Source organism: Cimex lectularius, unplaced genomic scaffold, assembly GCF_000648675.2.
Source record: "Cimex lectularius strain Harlan isolate CLEC.00 unplaced genomic scaffold, Clec_2.1 scaffold75, whole genome shotgun sequence".
In the NCBI taxonomy this organism is placed as follows: domain Eukaryota; kingdom Metazoa; phylum Arthropoda; class Insecta; order Hemiptera; family Cimicidae; genus Cimex; species Cimex lectularius.
The window spans coordinates 245,756-259,986 of NW_019392758.1; the positions used below are offsets into that span (position 1 = coordinate 245,756).

At 31.9% G+C, this 14,231-nt stretch overlaps 1 protein-coding gene across 1 annotated transcript in view; it reads right to left on the bottom strand.

Moving 5' to 3' along the window:
* The window catches only part of LOC106661079 (pyruvate carboxylase, mitochondrial), a 53,682-nt gene extending 48,856 nt beyond the window's left edge, over positions 1 to 4,826 (bottom strand). Inside the window, exon 1 of the mRNA XM_024227346.1 lies at positions 4,787 to 4,826. The gene's annotated coding sequence lies outside the window, so the exon portion shown is untranslated. The remainder of the gene's footprint in view (positions 1 to 4,786) is intronic.
* Between the last annotated feature and the right edge of the window lie 9,405 nt (positions 4,827 to 14,231).

Here is a 14,231-nt window from a genome sequence, read left to right on the forward strand (position 1 = left end):
TTTTCTTTCATTAAGATGGTGCATATCTCTGTTTTATAAACTTTTGAAAAAGTTGATAATGTTGAAAAAAAAATCTGGATTTAAATCGGTAAAAATTTATCGTAAGAACAGTTTTTATTATGAGTGGTACTACATGGCAGTGATAAAACTTTTTTGTTCTTTTGAGCAATGTAAAAAATTCTGTAACATGACAGCGTACGTCAGCATTTAGAAGGCTTAAAGGTTAATATAATTATTAATGAGTTCGCAGTCTTTATTGCAAACGGCTCAAATTTCCGTTGGGCTAAGTCTTTGAGTTCGTTAGGGTAGAATTTCTGAAAGGTTCCTCTCCGAGGAGGTGCCACAAAGGGAATCTCATGACATCCGATTTACAGGGTCGAAGTTATCCGATAGACCATTTAAGAGTTTCCCAACCAGGTTTTCTTCTTATCTTTCAGATGGTATCGTGCCCAATCGAACGGTTTATTACTAACAAAAAGGGAAAATATAAACAAAACCCATCACACGGCAGCATGAGATTTTAGGATGATTCTTCACAATAATATGACACAAAAAGCACATTCTTGTAAAAATAAAACCGAGTAAGCTTTTATTACAAGAGCTATATAAAAGACGTAATATTTACACTTAACGAACACTCTGAAATGATCATAACATATGAGCACTATACATAAATTAATTATAGATAATACATTTTTTTGATCTAACTAATGTAATTAAATTTATAATAAAGGTTGTAAAAGGTAACATATATTCATAGTATGTGATAATTGAACAAAAAATATTATGATAAATAATACTGTAATAGTTAGATTCCAAACGAGGTTTTTTTCTTATCTTTCAAATGGAATCGATAAATAATACTGTAATAGTTAGATTCCAAACCAGGTTTTCTTCTTATCTTTCAAATGGTATCGTGCCAAATTGAGCGGTTAATTACTAAAGAAAGGGGAAATATAAACAAAAACCCTCACAAAGGAGCATGATATTTTGGGATGTTTTCTTTACAACAATTATACCAAAAGTTCATTAGTTAGTTATTTTATTTTTTTAAGGGACATCCGACATCTTGGTCATTTCAGGCCCGAGCGCATGAAAAATACAACACACGCTCAATATGCGCTCACACAAATAAATACATTCAGACCTATACATTGCATTCATTTTATTTAGTAGACGTAGTACTCAATATTCCTCCATCAACCTGCATACAATACACTAGTATAAATTGGGGGTGATGGGGTACTTTTATAAATATTCCGCCAACGACCCAAGTCACGTACACAGCTCGACGGGCGATGGGGATGCTATTCTATCATCAGCCCCTCCCCATTCACTCTAATAAATATCTCCATTCACTCACTCATACAAATCACAGAAACACAAAACATATTTTGACGGCCATATGCAGTAAAAAATTTCCAATTTTCCTAAAAAGCGGAACAGGGGACCCTGAAACTCGCTACCGGGTCCGAGAACCAACCTTAAATCCGGCGGCATGCCTACATGCTCTCTGTATGGAGCCAAACATGACACGCCTTAAGTGGACACATTGAGCAACCTTTCTCTGCATAAGGGGCACCTCCGCGTTCTTTGGCCCAAAAGTAGGTGTCCATGTGTCAACCGCGTACGGCCAATCCTCAATCAGGTGAGGACGATCCCTCGTCTCCTGCTCAGTTTCTCTGAAGGCCATCAACCGGTCCAAAAAGTAATTTTTTTAAATAAAAATAAACAGTAAGAGACGTAATATTGACACTTAACGAACGCACCAGAATGATCATAAAATATGAACATTATACAAAACCTAATTGTTATTCATAGATTTTTATGATGTAACTAGTGTAATAAATAAACAATAAATGGTTGGAAAAGGTAACGTATTCTCCTAGTACATGATAATTGAACAAAAAGTATTGCTAGATGTATTAATACATTGCTAAAATAGTTATTTCTCGGCCGTGAAATAAACGTTCAACTCGCAGGCCAACCAATGAGGTTTCACAGTCCTGCTATTTAATATTAATTAAATTTAGGCTATCTGAATTCTAAACGAGAAATTCAGCTATTTGACAAGATTAACACAATAAATCATCTCGTAAAATAATGTAATGGATTACTATGCTGAAAAGCCGGTTTTAATGGGTTGCTATGATAAATACGTTTATACATATTTCTAGGTAATTTCTTGAAATTCAAGTTTACCATACGTCAAAAGTCGCAAAACAGATAAGTCACTTTCATTGAATAATATTGGTTTGGTAAAATTAGTAAGACGAAAAGCAAATATCCCATAACAATTTTGTCATTTGAGAAGTTTATATTTATCGCTTCTAATAAAACAAGTATTTACGTCCTTTTAATTTTATGTAAACACGACGTTCTGACTAGTTTCCGATGTAATGGTAAATAAAAATTTTATCCGATAAAATTAATAGGAGAATACACATACAAATAGAATTGTGAAGTATACTCTTGATTTACTTTCCACCAAAACCGATAAATTTTCTGTATAACCGATTACTCTATCAGCGTTAAAGCAAGGCTTTACAATTGAAAAATATAATGTTTATTTACTGAACAAATATTTGAACTGAACCGTAAAATGTTTGGTATTTTGTGATTATTATTATTTCCAAATAAATAAATTTATTTATTTATTCAATTCTTGTTATACTATAATAATTTTCTTGTTTTTGAAAGGCCACCTGATTGTTAGAATTCGCGGACAAATGATCAAAAAACTTACAATATTTTTCTTTTTCAAATTGGCCATACGAGCAGTTTGATGGTTTATATTGCATTTTCAAGTGTTTTTATGAAAATTATAGCTACTAATAAAATATGTATTCCATTTTTAACCATATTCTATAATCTAATAAATAAAATATTTAAAAAAAAGAAGGGACGATGGTTTGTATGTAATTTGTGTTGTTGCCATGTTTTATGTTTTTTTGCTTTTTTTAATCTAAAAATGATCAGATATGATTCCCAGTATATCGATGAATAAGAGTATTATTTGTATTATCGTAATATGTATGACTTTAATGCTGCTTTAGCAAAAGATTGTTAGAAAAAGCTGTCCAGTAACGAAAATATTGGGCTAAGTCGATTTGATCTGGGATTAAATTCATCCGATACTGCTTGCTCTTTTTTATCAGACATTTCGAACTTCTAATGAATCAAATGATGCTGATTACTTTGAACTTTTGCTGGGAAATGCAGTTTTGTTTTCGTAGTAAAAGGAAAGCTTACCGAAATGGGTTAAATATTATTGGCCCACTTAAAAATTATTGTACCATTTGTATCGTCGCCGAAACACAACGAAAAAAACATGTTGTGCTGAACGTTTGTGGTATTAAAATAGCTAATTGTGATCAACCATCGCAAAGTTTTTATCTGATGATGATATGTATTATTTTACTGTTTTATTCAGTAAACTTGGTTTAAACTGATTTAATCATATTGGTTGATCAGACTTTGAAGTCCTCGAGAAAATGTTTATTTTTATTTATTAAATTCACTAGTTTTCGTGGTCCGCTTGACCAATTAATATCATTCAATTAGTTAAGGTTTTTAGTTGAGATAAAAAAGTCAGTGTCACGAGCGGGATTCGAACCCACGACCTTCCGCTTGATACGCCGCTACTCTACCACTTGAGCTATCGTGACTTCAAGAAGGCGTATCAAGCCGAAGGTCGTGGGTTCGAATCCCGCTCTTGACACTGAATTTTTTTTATCACAACTAAAAACCTTAATTAAGTGAATTTTTATTTATGTTTTATTAATTTTTATTTTATTAGTGGAATGAAAAGGGTGATGAATGTAAATGGATGAACATGTGAATAACTTGTTTGACCGTAATAAGCACAAGTTACGAAGTTGATTGCATGTATGTAGTATTGTTATGTTGTTTAATGAACAAAATTGGGTATAAACTAATTTAATCAATGAAGTTATTGCTGTAATAGTTGTTTTCTTACTCCATCAGGTTTTGCTAAACTTGACAAAATTAAATTATGCGCTTTTGTCCAAATATAGTTGTTTACTGTTTTTTCGTTCTAAAAAGGGAAAGATGTCTAAAACAATCCTTGGAATCATTGTATTATATTATTACAAATATGAATTTACAGCAATATCAACTTGGTATTAAACGAAAGGCTTGAAAGTAGAAGCAAAGTAAAAAAATATGTTCTTAAATGATAAATAAGTCAAGCAATAAGTTTAGCTAACGTAGTTGATTGAGTGTACGTATTATTTTTATATGGCAAAATAAAATAAACATTATTGGTGTACAATAGTTTGAATTGTGATGTGTTGGTGCAATTGTTGTTTTCTTATTACAATTCTGCTGAACTTGAGTAAATTAAGTACTGCAGTTTTGGTTAAATGCAGTTAATTTTGTTTTCTTAACAACGAAAAGCAAACCGAAATGCCACTGGTTTAAAATGAAATTTTGATTGGCGTAAAAAAATTCATCTGAGAGGTTTCCATTATGCTATTGTTTATTTATTAAATTCACTAGTTCGTGGTCCGCTTGACCAATTAATATCTTACGCATTGAGCAGCGCGTATCAAGTCGAAGATCGTGGGTTCGAATCCCGCTCGTGCCATTGACTTTTTTATCTCAACTGTAAACCTTAATTAATTGTTTATTTATTTCAACATCAATAATTATTTTGCTCAACAAAATCCTTTTAACAAGAAATGATAAAATGCGTATCTTGAAAGAGAAAGGTCGCGGAAGTTTTGAAAAGCCCTGAACAGCTGAACGTTGAAACTTTACTCACCATGTGTCGAATGCGATCTTATCAAAGGTCGTCGGGCACGTCACATCCGCACAGACACACTTTCCAGACGACTTTGACAAAAGAACCGGGATTAGCAGAGCGCATAGGAAAGATGACGTAGGTTTGAGTTGGATGTCGACCAAAATGTGTGTGTACTAAATAAAACTGAGGCAGACGTCGACTCGGTCATTACCGTGGGTGTTGCCGGTCGATTCGAACGAAAACTCCGACACGTATTCTACCTGTATCGCTATTTTTTTTAACTTTGAACATAATAATTCTGTTTAAATATTAACAAAATATTCTGTTTTAGTATGAAACTCAACGTTCTATTTAAAAATGGTTGTGGTGAAGAAAAAACACAGGTTGATGACCTAATATTAATTTTAGATTTTTATTGGACAGTCTTTAATTGTCTTTTATTATTTAGCGACTTAATCAGCGCTGTACTTAATCAATATTGTTAAGTAATCCATTTTCGTTTTAGTGTTCAATTGACAAAGTTACTTCTTTCAATTAATTATTCTTTTTATGTAAGGTTTTGGCTGAGATGAAAGTCAGTGTCATGAGCGGATTCGAAGCCGAAGGTCATGGGATCGAATCCCACTCGTGACACTGACTTTTTGATCTTAACCAAGACCTCACATAAAAAGAATAGTTAATTGAAATTGTTAATTAAATTAACGTACTTGTAAGTACGAAAAAAAAAAATTTAAATCTTGATGCGTATATAAAAGCAGACTATATAAATGTTAGTGGTTTGGCTGATACTATTAAGCTTTACAAATGTTATTATACATTTTTAAAAAATTTAAATGTATTTTGAGGCATTCTTCAAACTATGCAAAAGAAACATCTAATAATAAACAAAATACACGGTAAATTTTTGTGTTTTGGTAGGCTTTAAGACAAATTTTGTGTTTACTTATATATAAATAAATTTATCTTTATTTCTATTTAATCTTATATAAATAAATTAACTTTATTAGCTAAATACGTTTGGCGAGCTCAAAATTAATTTGATTATTTCTAAATGGTTAAAAGCACGTATTATCCAACGTATCAATGCCGGTTATGTAAAACTGGTGATACTGACGTTTTGGAACATTTGCTCATTTACAGCTCAGTTTTAGAATCTTTTCAGACAAATATAACAAATATGTAAGGAAACAAATTTGCAGGAATGTATTAAACGAGTTTACAGATGTAAAGAGTTACAAAAACAAAAAGACGCTTCCGGTAAAGAATGCCCAAATAAACTGTTCGTTTTGGGCATTTTTTTTTGTCAATATTATTTTGATTCACTGCCTGAGATGAACAGGAGGATGGATCGCGTTTCAAAAGTATCCAAGCCTTTTCATCATTAAAGTATCATGTCTGGTAAGCGGTAGAAAACAGTCCGGTCAGGTAATAACAGGATAGGTTTTGATGCACTCGAGACCAGTTTTTTTCCCGCCAACGGGATACAGAAGACTTGAAAACTTGTGGGTTGTTTTGAAAATGTTGTAATCTATACTTTCTTTGAGGTTTTCTGTTATTCTGACCGATCAGTACAGGATTTTATATATATATTTGTTTAAACTACGAGGTTATATGGGGGGGGGGAACCGACGTTGGGAATCGAATTCAGGGTCGCTGGATTCGAACTCAGACCATTACCTTACAGTTTTGAGCGCCGTTTCAACGTCTTAACCGTTGATACCACCGTCGCCCCCCAGAGCACCCTTGAGGTCATATCACCCATCGGGTTTGCTGATGTTTTTGCAAAAAAGGCCATTTGTAAGTACGGCGGGTTCAAATGCAGGGCCGCAAGACCTTGCAATGGTAAGCGCCGTGTTCCGGATCAATATTTTTTTTCCGATGACCGGTGTTCTACATAAAAAATTCATAATATTCAGCTGGATTTTGTATACATCCAACGTGATTAAACATCTAAAAAGCCGAATTTTTTAAATTTCACCCTCAATAAAATCAAAAATTTATGTCATAAGCTTGAACAATTAGAATGGAATAAAACAAAACTCTTCAATCGTTTTATTTAGGAAAGTTTTTGCCAACACAAGTAGATTATAGGGGCCTTTAAAGTTTCGGGTGGATCTTTACCCGTTTCAAAGTTATAGCTATTTTTACCAATTTTGAAAAATTTGAATCATGTGGTGGCAAAAAATTTGAGAAAAAATATATAATTCTTTTATTTCCCTACCTCCCCCCCCAAAAAAATGCATTCAGTTATGTTTTGAAGTGCAAAAAACGAATATTTATCAATTTTGTTTATTTTAAAAAAATTGATTTTACCTAGTTTGCTACATCGCTAGGTCATAAATTGTATATTTCAATGTTTATGATCGTAAAGGCCTACTTAAACATGTTTATATATTACCTAATTGTTTAAAAAAAAAGAGAAAAAAAGTTACATTATTTTCTCAGCTCGTAAGCTAGCAAGAACGCTTGGACTCATGTCTAATATTATTGATCTAGTATCTAAAACAAAGTATAAATAAAATCAGTGATAACATTTAACTCATTGTTAAAAAATGTATAATTCTTGCGGATCAGATTGTGGCGTATTTAAAAATAATTATAAAAACTCTGATCAATTTCAGCTACTCTTGATTATTTAAAATTCGTTTTAACATTGTCTAAGAATTTTTAGGTAATAGAGTAAGTCACAACAATTCAAATTTCCATAAATCATAATTAATATTTGCTATAAATCGGCCAAGTGTTAAGTCAGACCATAGCTCCTGCTATTACGGCCGTTTCTTTATTTCCTCATTTAAATATTACATATTTTAAAGATCAAATTATAAACCAAATAACGTATTATTTTGTTAGTAAAATTAGAATGAATACGTGAATGGAATGTGCGTAAGCTGATTTATTGTTTCATTGAACTCTGCACTAAATATGCAACGGAGTGAAAAATCATTATAACTTAGTTCTATGCAAAACAATTATTTTATCAACAATCTTAAATATTGGTAAAGTATTATATATAAAGTATTATAAACAAAGATTATTTATTCACAAAATACAGCATAAATAATAGTATATTTATGTAAGAGTGTTACATAATATATAACTAGTGCTATATGAATTATTCGATAGTATTTTTCATTGTTTTATTTATAAAAAACTGTCTAACAATGTTATCAATTATTCGTTAATAATAAAACTCTTCCTTCCTGCCGTTTTTAAAAATAAACCAAGAAAATAATATTTTTATCGTCTTCCCGCCGTTTGATCTGTAAAAGGAAAAATAAAAAGAAAAGAAGTGTTTCCCAGTTTCATTAAGTTCTTGGTACGCAGGAAAAGTTGATTTATCTCTTTTACCTTCACTTAAAAAAAGAAGAAAAAATTTAAGAAGTTTGTACTCAAGTAATGTAAAATTCAGTTTAACAACTGGAGTAAGGCTATCTTATGAAGGCATTAAAACTTAATGAAACAGGTTACAAGTTCGGTGCTTTACTTTTCCTTATTTGCACAATAATTTCTTTCAACTCCAAATCATAAATAATAATAGCTACAGTAATACATTCTAAGAATAAATAAGTATGTTTAAATTACACTCTTTTAGTAGAATAAAAGAACAGTTTTTCTTTTTAATTTAGATCCGTTTAGATGGGCAATGGCCATGATTTATATGAAAAACAAGGAAATCTGTAGTGTAGAGGGTGAAAAATGCCTCGGATCGGTGATATTTTCCGGTTAAAAGTGGGCTTGTGCCAATTGCCAATATTCGGAGCGGTTACTGTAGACGGTAAATAGTTCATATCCCATCTTTTCCACGTTCGGCTATTTTTCCAGCTTAATTCGTTGGTTGTGTCCGTTTGGATGTTTGCCCACGATCGGGGAAACTAACATTTACAAAAAGAAGGAAAGAAGCTGATTTTCATCTCGATTACTTACTCGTCAAACCCTTAAAGGTACAAAGACTATCTTTAAAGTGAAATGCACTTTATTTGTCAATCATAAATTATATTTCCTTTGAAGGTACTCCGATAAAGTAGAGGAACACAGGTTGGCCGTTTAGAAGAAATAAACATCCCAATTAAAGTCGAAATGGTGTACAAAAACATTTATTATCTATCTGAAAAGATAGATTTACGTTAAATATATCCTAATAGTAAATATTGGCAGATATATTTCTAAAACATACTGTTTTTGTGTCCTATATAAGGATACAACTTGATCTTCTAAGTACAGGATAATTAATAATGAATAATGAAAAATGGCATAAAGGAGGGAAAATTCAAAAGGTGGGGTTGAAATAGGTCCGAGTGGATCGAAGTGACGATAGCTCAAGTGGGAGAGCAGCGGCGCATCTAGCCGGGGGTCGTGGGTTCGAATCCCGCTCGTGACACTGACTTTTTTATCTCAACTGAAACCTTAATTAGTTGAAAGATAATTAATAATTCCAGTGCTTTAGTGTTAATTTCAAGGAAACAAAGAGGTATCAATAGTTACGGGCAGCTCAATGAATATGTATTTAACTGTTATCAAATGAAAGTTTTCGAGACACCGGATTCTATTTACATATGCAAATTAGAGTTTTTAAAAGATTTTTTTTAACCGTCTAAGCAATTGTTGCAGCGCTTGATAAGCTGAACCGATATTTTATGAAAGTGTTTTCAGCAAAATTTTATGAAATTCTGCCATTCGAGGATATGTGAAAAATGCAAATTTTAATTAAAAGATGTGGATGAAACTTGAGCAGATTTAAAACAGCTGTAATTAAGACCGAGCTGGGTAATTTCATAACAGGAATTCCTTCCTACCTAGTTAATAAAAAGTACGGAGATTTATGTTCGTTTTATAGTTTAATCAATCTTAATTAATAAAACTCCGACCGGTTTTTTTATTGACAAATGAGATCATTATATAAATATAATAAAATAAATACTTGTAGGGAACAATCTGTATATATTTTTGTTAATAAATAAACATATGGAAAACATATCGTTTGGTTATATTTTTTGTATAATCGATTTTCTCTTCATTAAAATCAGACAAATTTACGAATCTATCGGTAAATTAATAATAAATTACTCAACTATTATAAAATCAAAAATGCATGATTAATAACGGCGGTTTTATTGCCAAATCGGGTTTGACCTTACGGAATGGCACCGACGTGGAGTGGTAAGACAAAAAATTATTAAATATATTGACGCCGGGGGCTCGAGCGTTGAAGAAGTTTGTTTGTTTCTGATAAGAGTAATCATTACCTAGTCCAAAGTACACAATGAGACGTCAGTCCGGCTAAGAAAGTGAGTTAATCTAAGAACTTTGGCCTCAATGAATCCCTAAAACATCTTTTAATTAGTTTCCGAGTTTATCTTTCCCCCTAAACTCAAATAAACAGAAAAAAAAGCTTTACAGAAAGAATAATTATCGCATTTTTATTAGAAAAGTCCATCATAAGTTGAACCGATAGTGATGAATTACGCACAGATGTAGGAAACGGAAATTTTTCGTCATTTCGTCTTTTTCAGTGGGTGTCTGTTTGTTGCCTCTGTAGTCTAAGCGAGGAGTGAGTGAGAGNCCCAAAGAGAATTTACCAGTTGATAACTTACCCTTTAAATGCGATCTGATCTATCTTATGTATAAAATAGTTTATACAAAAACTTTTTCTTCTGATTTAGTATAAACATGTATTTTTCACTTCTATAAGGACCGATTCCAGTAGTCCTGGCATAGTGCAGTATGAATACGTAATCAAAAAGTTACTGGACAAACTTTTACAGGAGAAACACTCGCGTTGAATGCTGTCCTCAATAAAGAAAAACTTCTCCCGTGGAAAAAGTTGATTAGGAAGGCCCGTTTTATACTTTACCAGGCCTAATACATGCAACTTACGGTTGGACCCACTTTTATTGATTGCCTGCGAAGTTATATCATTATTATTGCATACTTCACACTAGAAACCATCTAATGAAGCTTAGTTTGCTTCATTTTACGAGTACACACATTTAATTTGACACTGTAAACAGTACGTAACTATATTTATGTTTAGTTATAAATAAATCTTTTTAAATTGAAAAAAAAAATATTAGGTCAGTTGGGATTTGTTATAACGCCAGGTTGATAAACTGTCAAATGTAACCCCAGTGGGCGTGGCTATGTTGGTTCATTTTATTCGTAGGGCGTTGTCAAGGGTAAACAAATCTAGGTCTAGTCTGAATGTTTTACTTACATTATTTAATTAATTCTGAAGGTTGACTAAGCCTTAACAAAATTTAATTATTAGGCAACTAATAATAGTCTAGTCAACAAATTGGGATATACTTCGTTGTATATAGAAGCGACTTTATCAAAGTACAATGTAAATTATACTACATTTATATTAAAAATATTCTATACATAATATAAATAAAACATTTGAAAGAAGTGTATTTTTTATTTTAATTTATTGCATAAAATGTTAGTCAGGAACAGTACGGATTACAGACTTGTACAGAAAACTGAAGTTTTACAATTTCACATTGTAATTAACTATTTTATTCATGAAAGTTTCAGTTTTGTAAACAAACCCATGATAAATTAAAAAAAAAAAAATTTAGTTCGTTACTAATATTTAAAATTTATATTATTAATTTATTTTTGCAATAACTTCTAGCCTCCACGGGTAACATATTTCTTTTTTAATTTATATATTTATTTTAGTCAATGGCACATGATACATTTCGAATAAATAGCACAATTTTAATAAACCTTTAAATTTTAGAGAACATAAGCAGTTAATTGAAATTCCAAAACTGTCACTAGATATTAAAAGAAATAATACCATGTGATTTTTATTGAAGCAGCTTTATTTTATCTGTAATAATACCCGAACCGTTGGAATTTTATAAAGGCCCTGGTAGACTTTGGGAAAACAAATATATTACCATTGTTTGGGTACCGGTGTTATAGGCCATAGGGCAACGAGGAAGGCGGTAAAGGAGCTAACAATTGTTCAATCAGGACAACTATGGCCTCTATATTTTTTTGCGGCATATCAAATTGCTAAAAACATAGAACCACCAGCCAATGGGTTAAGAATAAGTAATTGCTTCAATAGAAATATATTGCAGGATAGAAACAGGCAAAAAAGTCCATTAAAGAACCATGGCAGAAACTTACGCAGAAGTACTTAACCTCGGACGTGTTAGGACTAGAATGATAGGACGGCGGACTGGGCACTGCAGACTCCGAAGGCATACGTGTTTCGGAGCTGCAGAAACAAGCCTGTGCAGATATTGCCAGGAAGAAGAACAACAGCAAAAATGTTCTCTGTTGGTGCAAAGGATGGGGCGGAAACACCAAGGTCTGTAAGATACATACGGGAGCCCTTGATAAATCTCTGGGAGCTGGTGAAAGGCCTAATGCTTTATGGGAGGGTCTCGACAATGATGGGGATTTCACAATAGACAAAGTGTAGACGAATAGGGACATCGGTGGCCGCAACGGTGGACACAGCGCCCATCGTTGTAAGATAAAGGTCCCAAGTTCGAATCCAGCGCCCCTGCATTCACCCAATATTTTTACAACTTTGGTTTTTTTTTTTTTTTTCAAAAACACCGGCACTCCGAAGTTCGATATGGCCCGCGACAGGGTTTTAAAGCTCCGGTTTAAACTTACTGATAAATAAGATTGAAACATATTTAACTAAGTATATGTTATTCTCATATCATCTACATCTTTTAAACTTTTCTCTCTCGGAATAGAAAAATAAAGTTTTTGCAATTCATTGAAATGGTAAGGGAATTGTTAAATATTTTCGTTTGGTCGTAACGTTTCTGGATCGTTGCGATTTCCTTTCCTCCGCTTCCTTCCAGATCTGAGCACTTAAATTATAATCTTAATAATTAATTAATATCATAATCTTTAGTCGATTTAACCTTGACCTGGGTTGGTTTTTTAGAGACTTGTATCTCCTGTATTATATAACATATCACAAACGAGCTTCAAAAGATTTTGGCTGACGAGCCCTCTCGTGAGTTGTGTTATATCTGATATTCACAAAGATGTTCGACAAAAAACTGTTCGTCGGATAAGAAAAAATATGAATCAAAGATAATCTTTAAAAAATAAAAACTGATGACATTTCTCCCAGTTGCACCGTATTTTCCATAAAAAATTGAAATAAATCAAATTTAAAAAAATTAACTCTCAAGTTTATTTGAACTTGATTGATTATATGTAAACTAAATATATTTAAAACGGTGTTCAATATAAACTTTTTTAATACTTTATTTTTACTGATTTATTACGCATAGAAGTATTGTTGTTTGATAACAATAAATTTTTTTATCACAAAAAATTATCTTTGAAAACTGTGTAAAAATCCTTGAATATGCCATTCAAAACGTGAGTAATAAAATATATAATTTTTCTCTTTTTATAATCATAAAAAATTATCGGAATAATTTAAGTGTGCTACAGGAAAAATGATTAAACTTCGTTAGCTTTTCAAATTCATGAGACGTGAGAGGAAGGTAATAGTTGATTTTACGATACAATTTTTAATGTTTTTGTTAAATTTAAAATAATTATAAGTAGGCATAATTTACAAACTGTATCCTGAAATTTTTCACTTCTGAACAGACTGCACAGCCAATTTTTAATATATGCGTTTAAACGTAAAGTTATTTATACCAATATGTATAATAGATATAAAATATATATATTATATAAATCACAACTATACATCTCGGGATGAAATTCACTTCGTTTGTTAGTAAATTAATCCTCAATATATTTCTTATAAAAATATTATTACAAATGTACAGAAAACGTGGGTTAAGGTCAAAAACTAAAAAATGTGGAGTTTCATAGGTGTTGCAATATTATGGTATTTTTGACGGAGAGTGTCGTGTTGATACGACAAACACAGACAAAAACAAGGAGAGTTGGGGTATCAAAATAATAAATGGTAAGAGAACGACGATTAGTTAAGGGATTATTCTAAATTAAAAAAGTATAAGTCAAAAACATTAATAGTGTTGTTTTATTAGTGGTTTCAATATGAAAGAAAACTTTCCAATTTGAGCAGTAGCCCGATGTGACAGAATTAAAACGATTGTTTAAAAAATTGTTAGTCGGACACTGTTTAAAAACGCCCAAACAGCTCAAGAGTAAAGGTCCGAGCCCATCTTGTCTGGTGGAATTAGAATTGTAAAATTAACCAAACTTGCAAACGAAAACGGCAAAGTGCTCATAACTAATTGGAATTGTAGATTAGACTCTCAAGTGAACAATAAGTGCCACACTGGACGCTCGAAGCAAACACTGTGTCCAGCGGACCCATTTAAAACAGCAATCACACGGTTCGTCTGCCAGGTTGAACAAATGGCCAACCAATTAAAAAAAAAAAAAAAAAAACTGCAGTCCTTTGTTGAAATTAAAACTGGTGTCAAAATTTTAAAACTAAATTTTGTCTTATATATTTTTTGCAAATCAC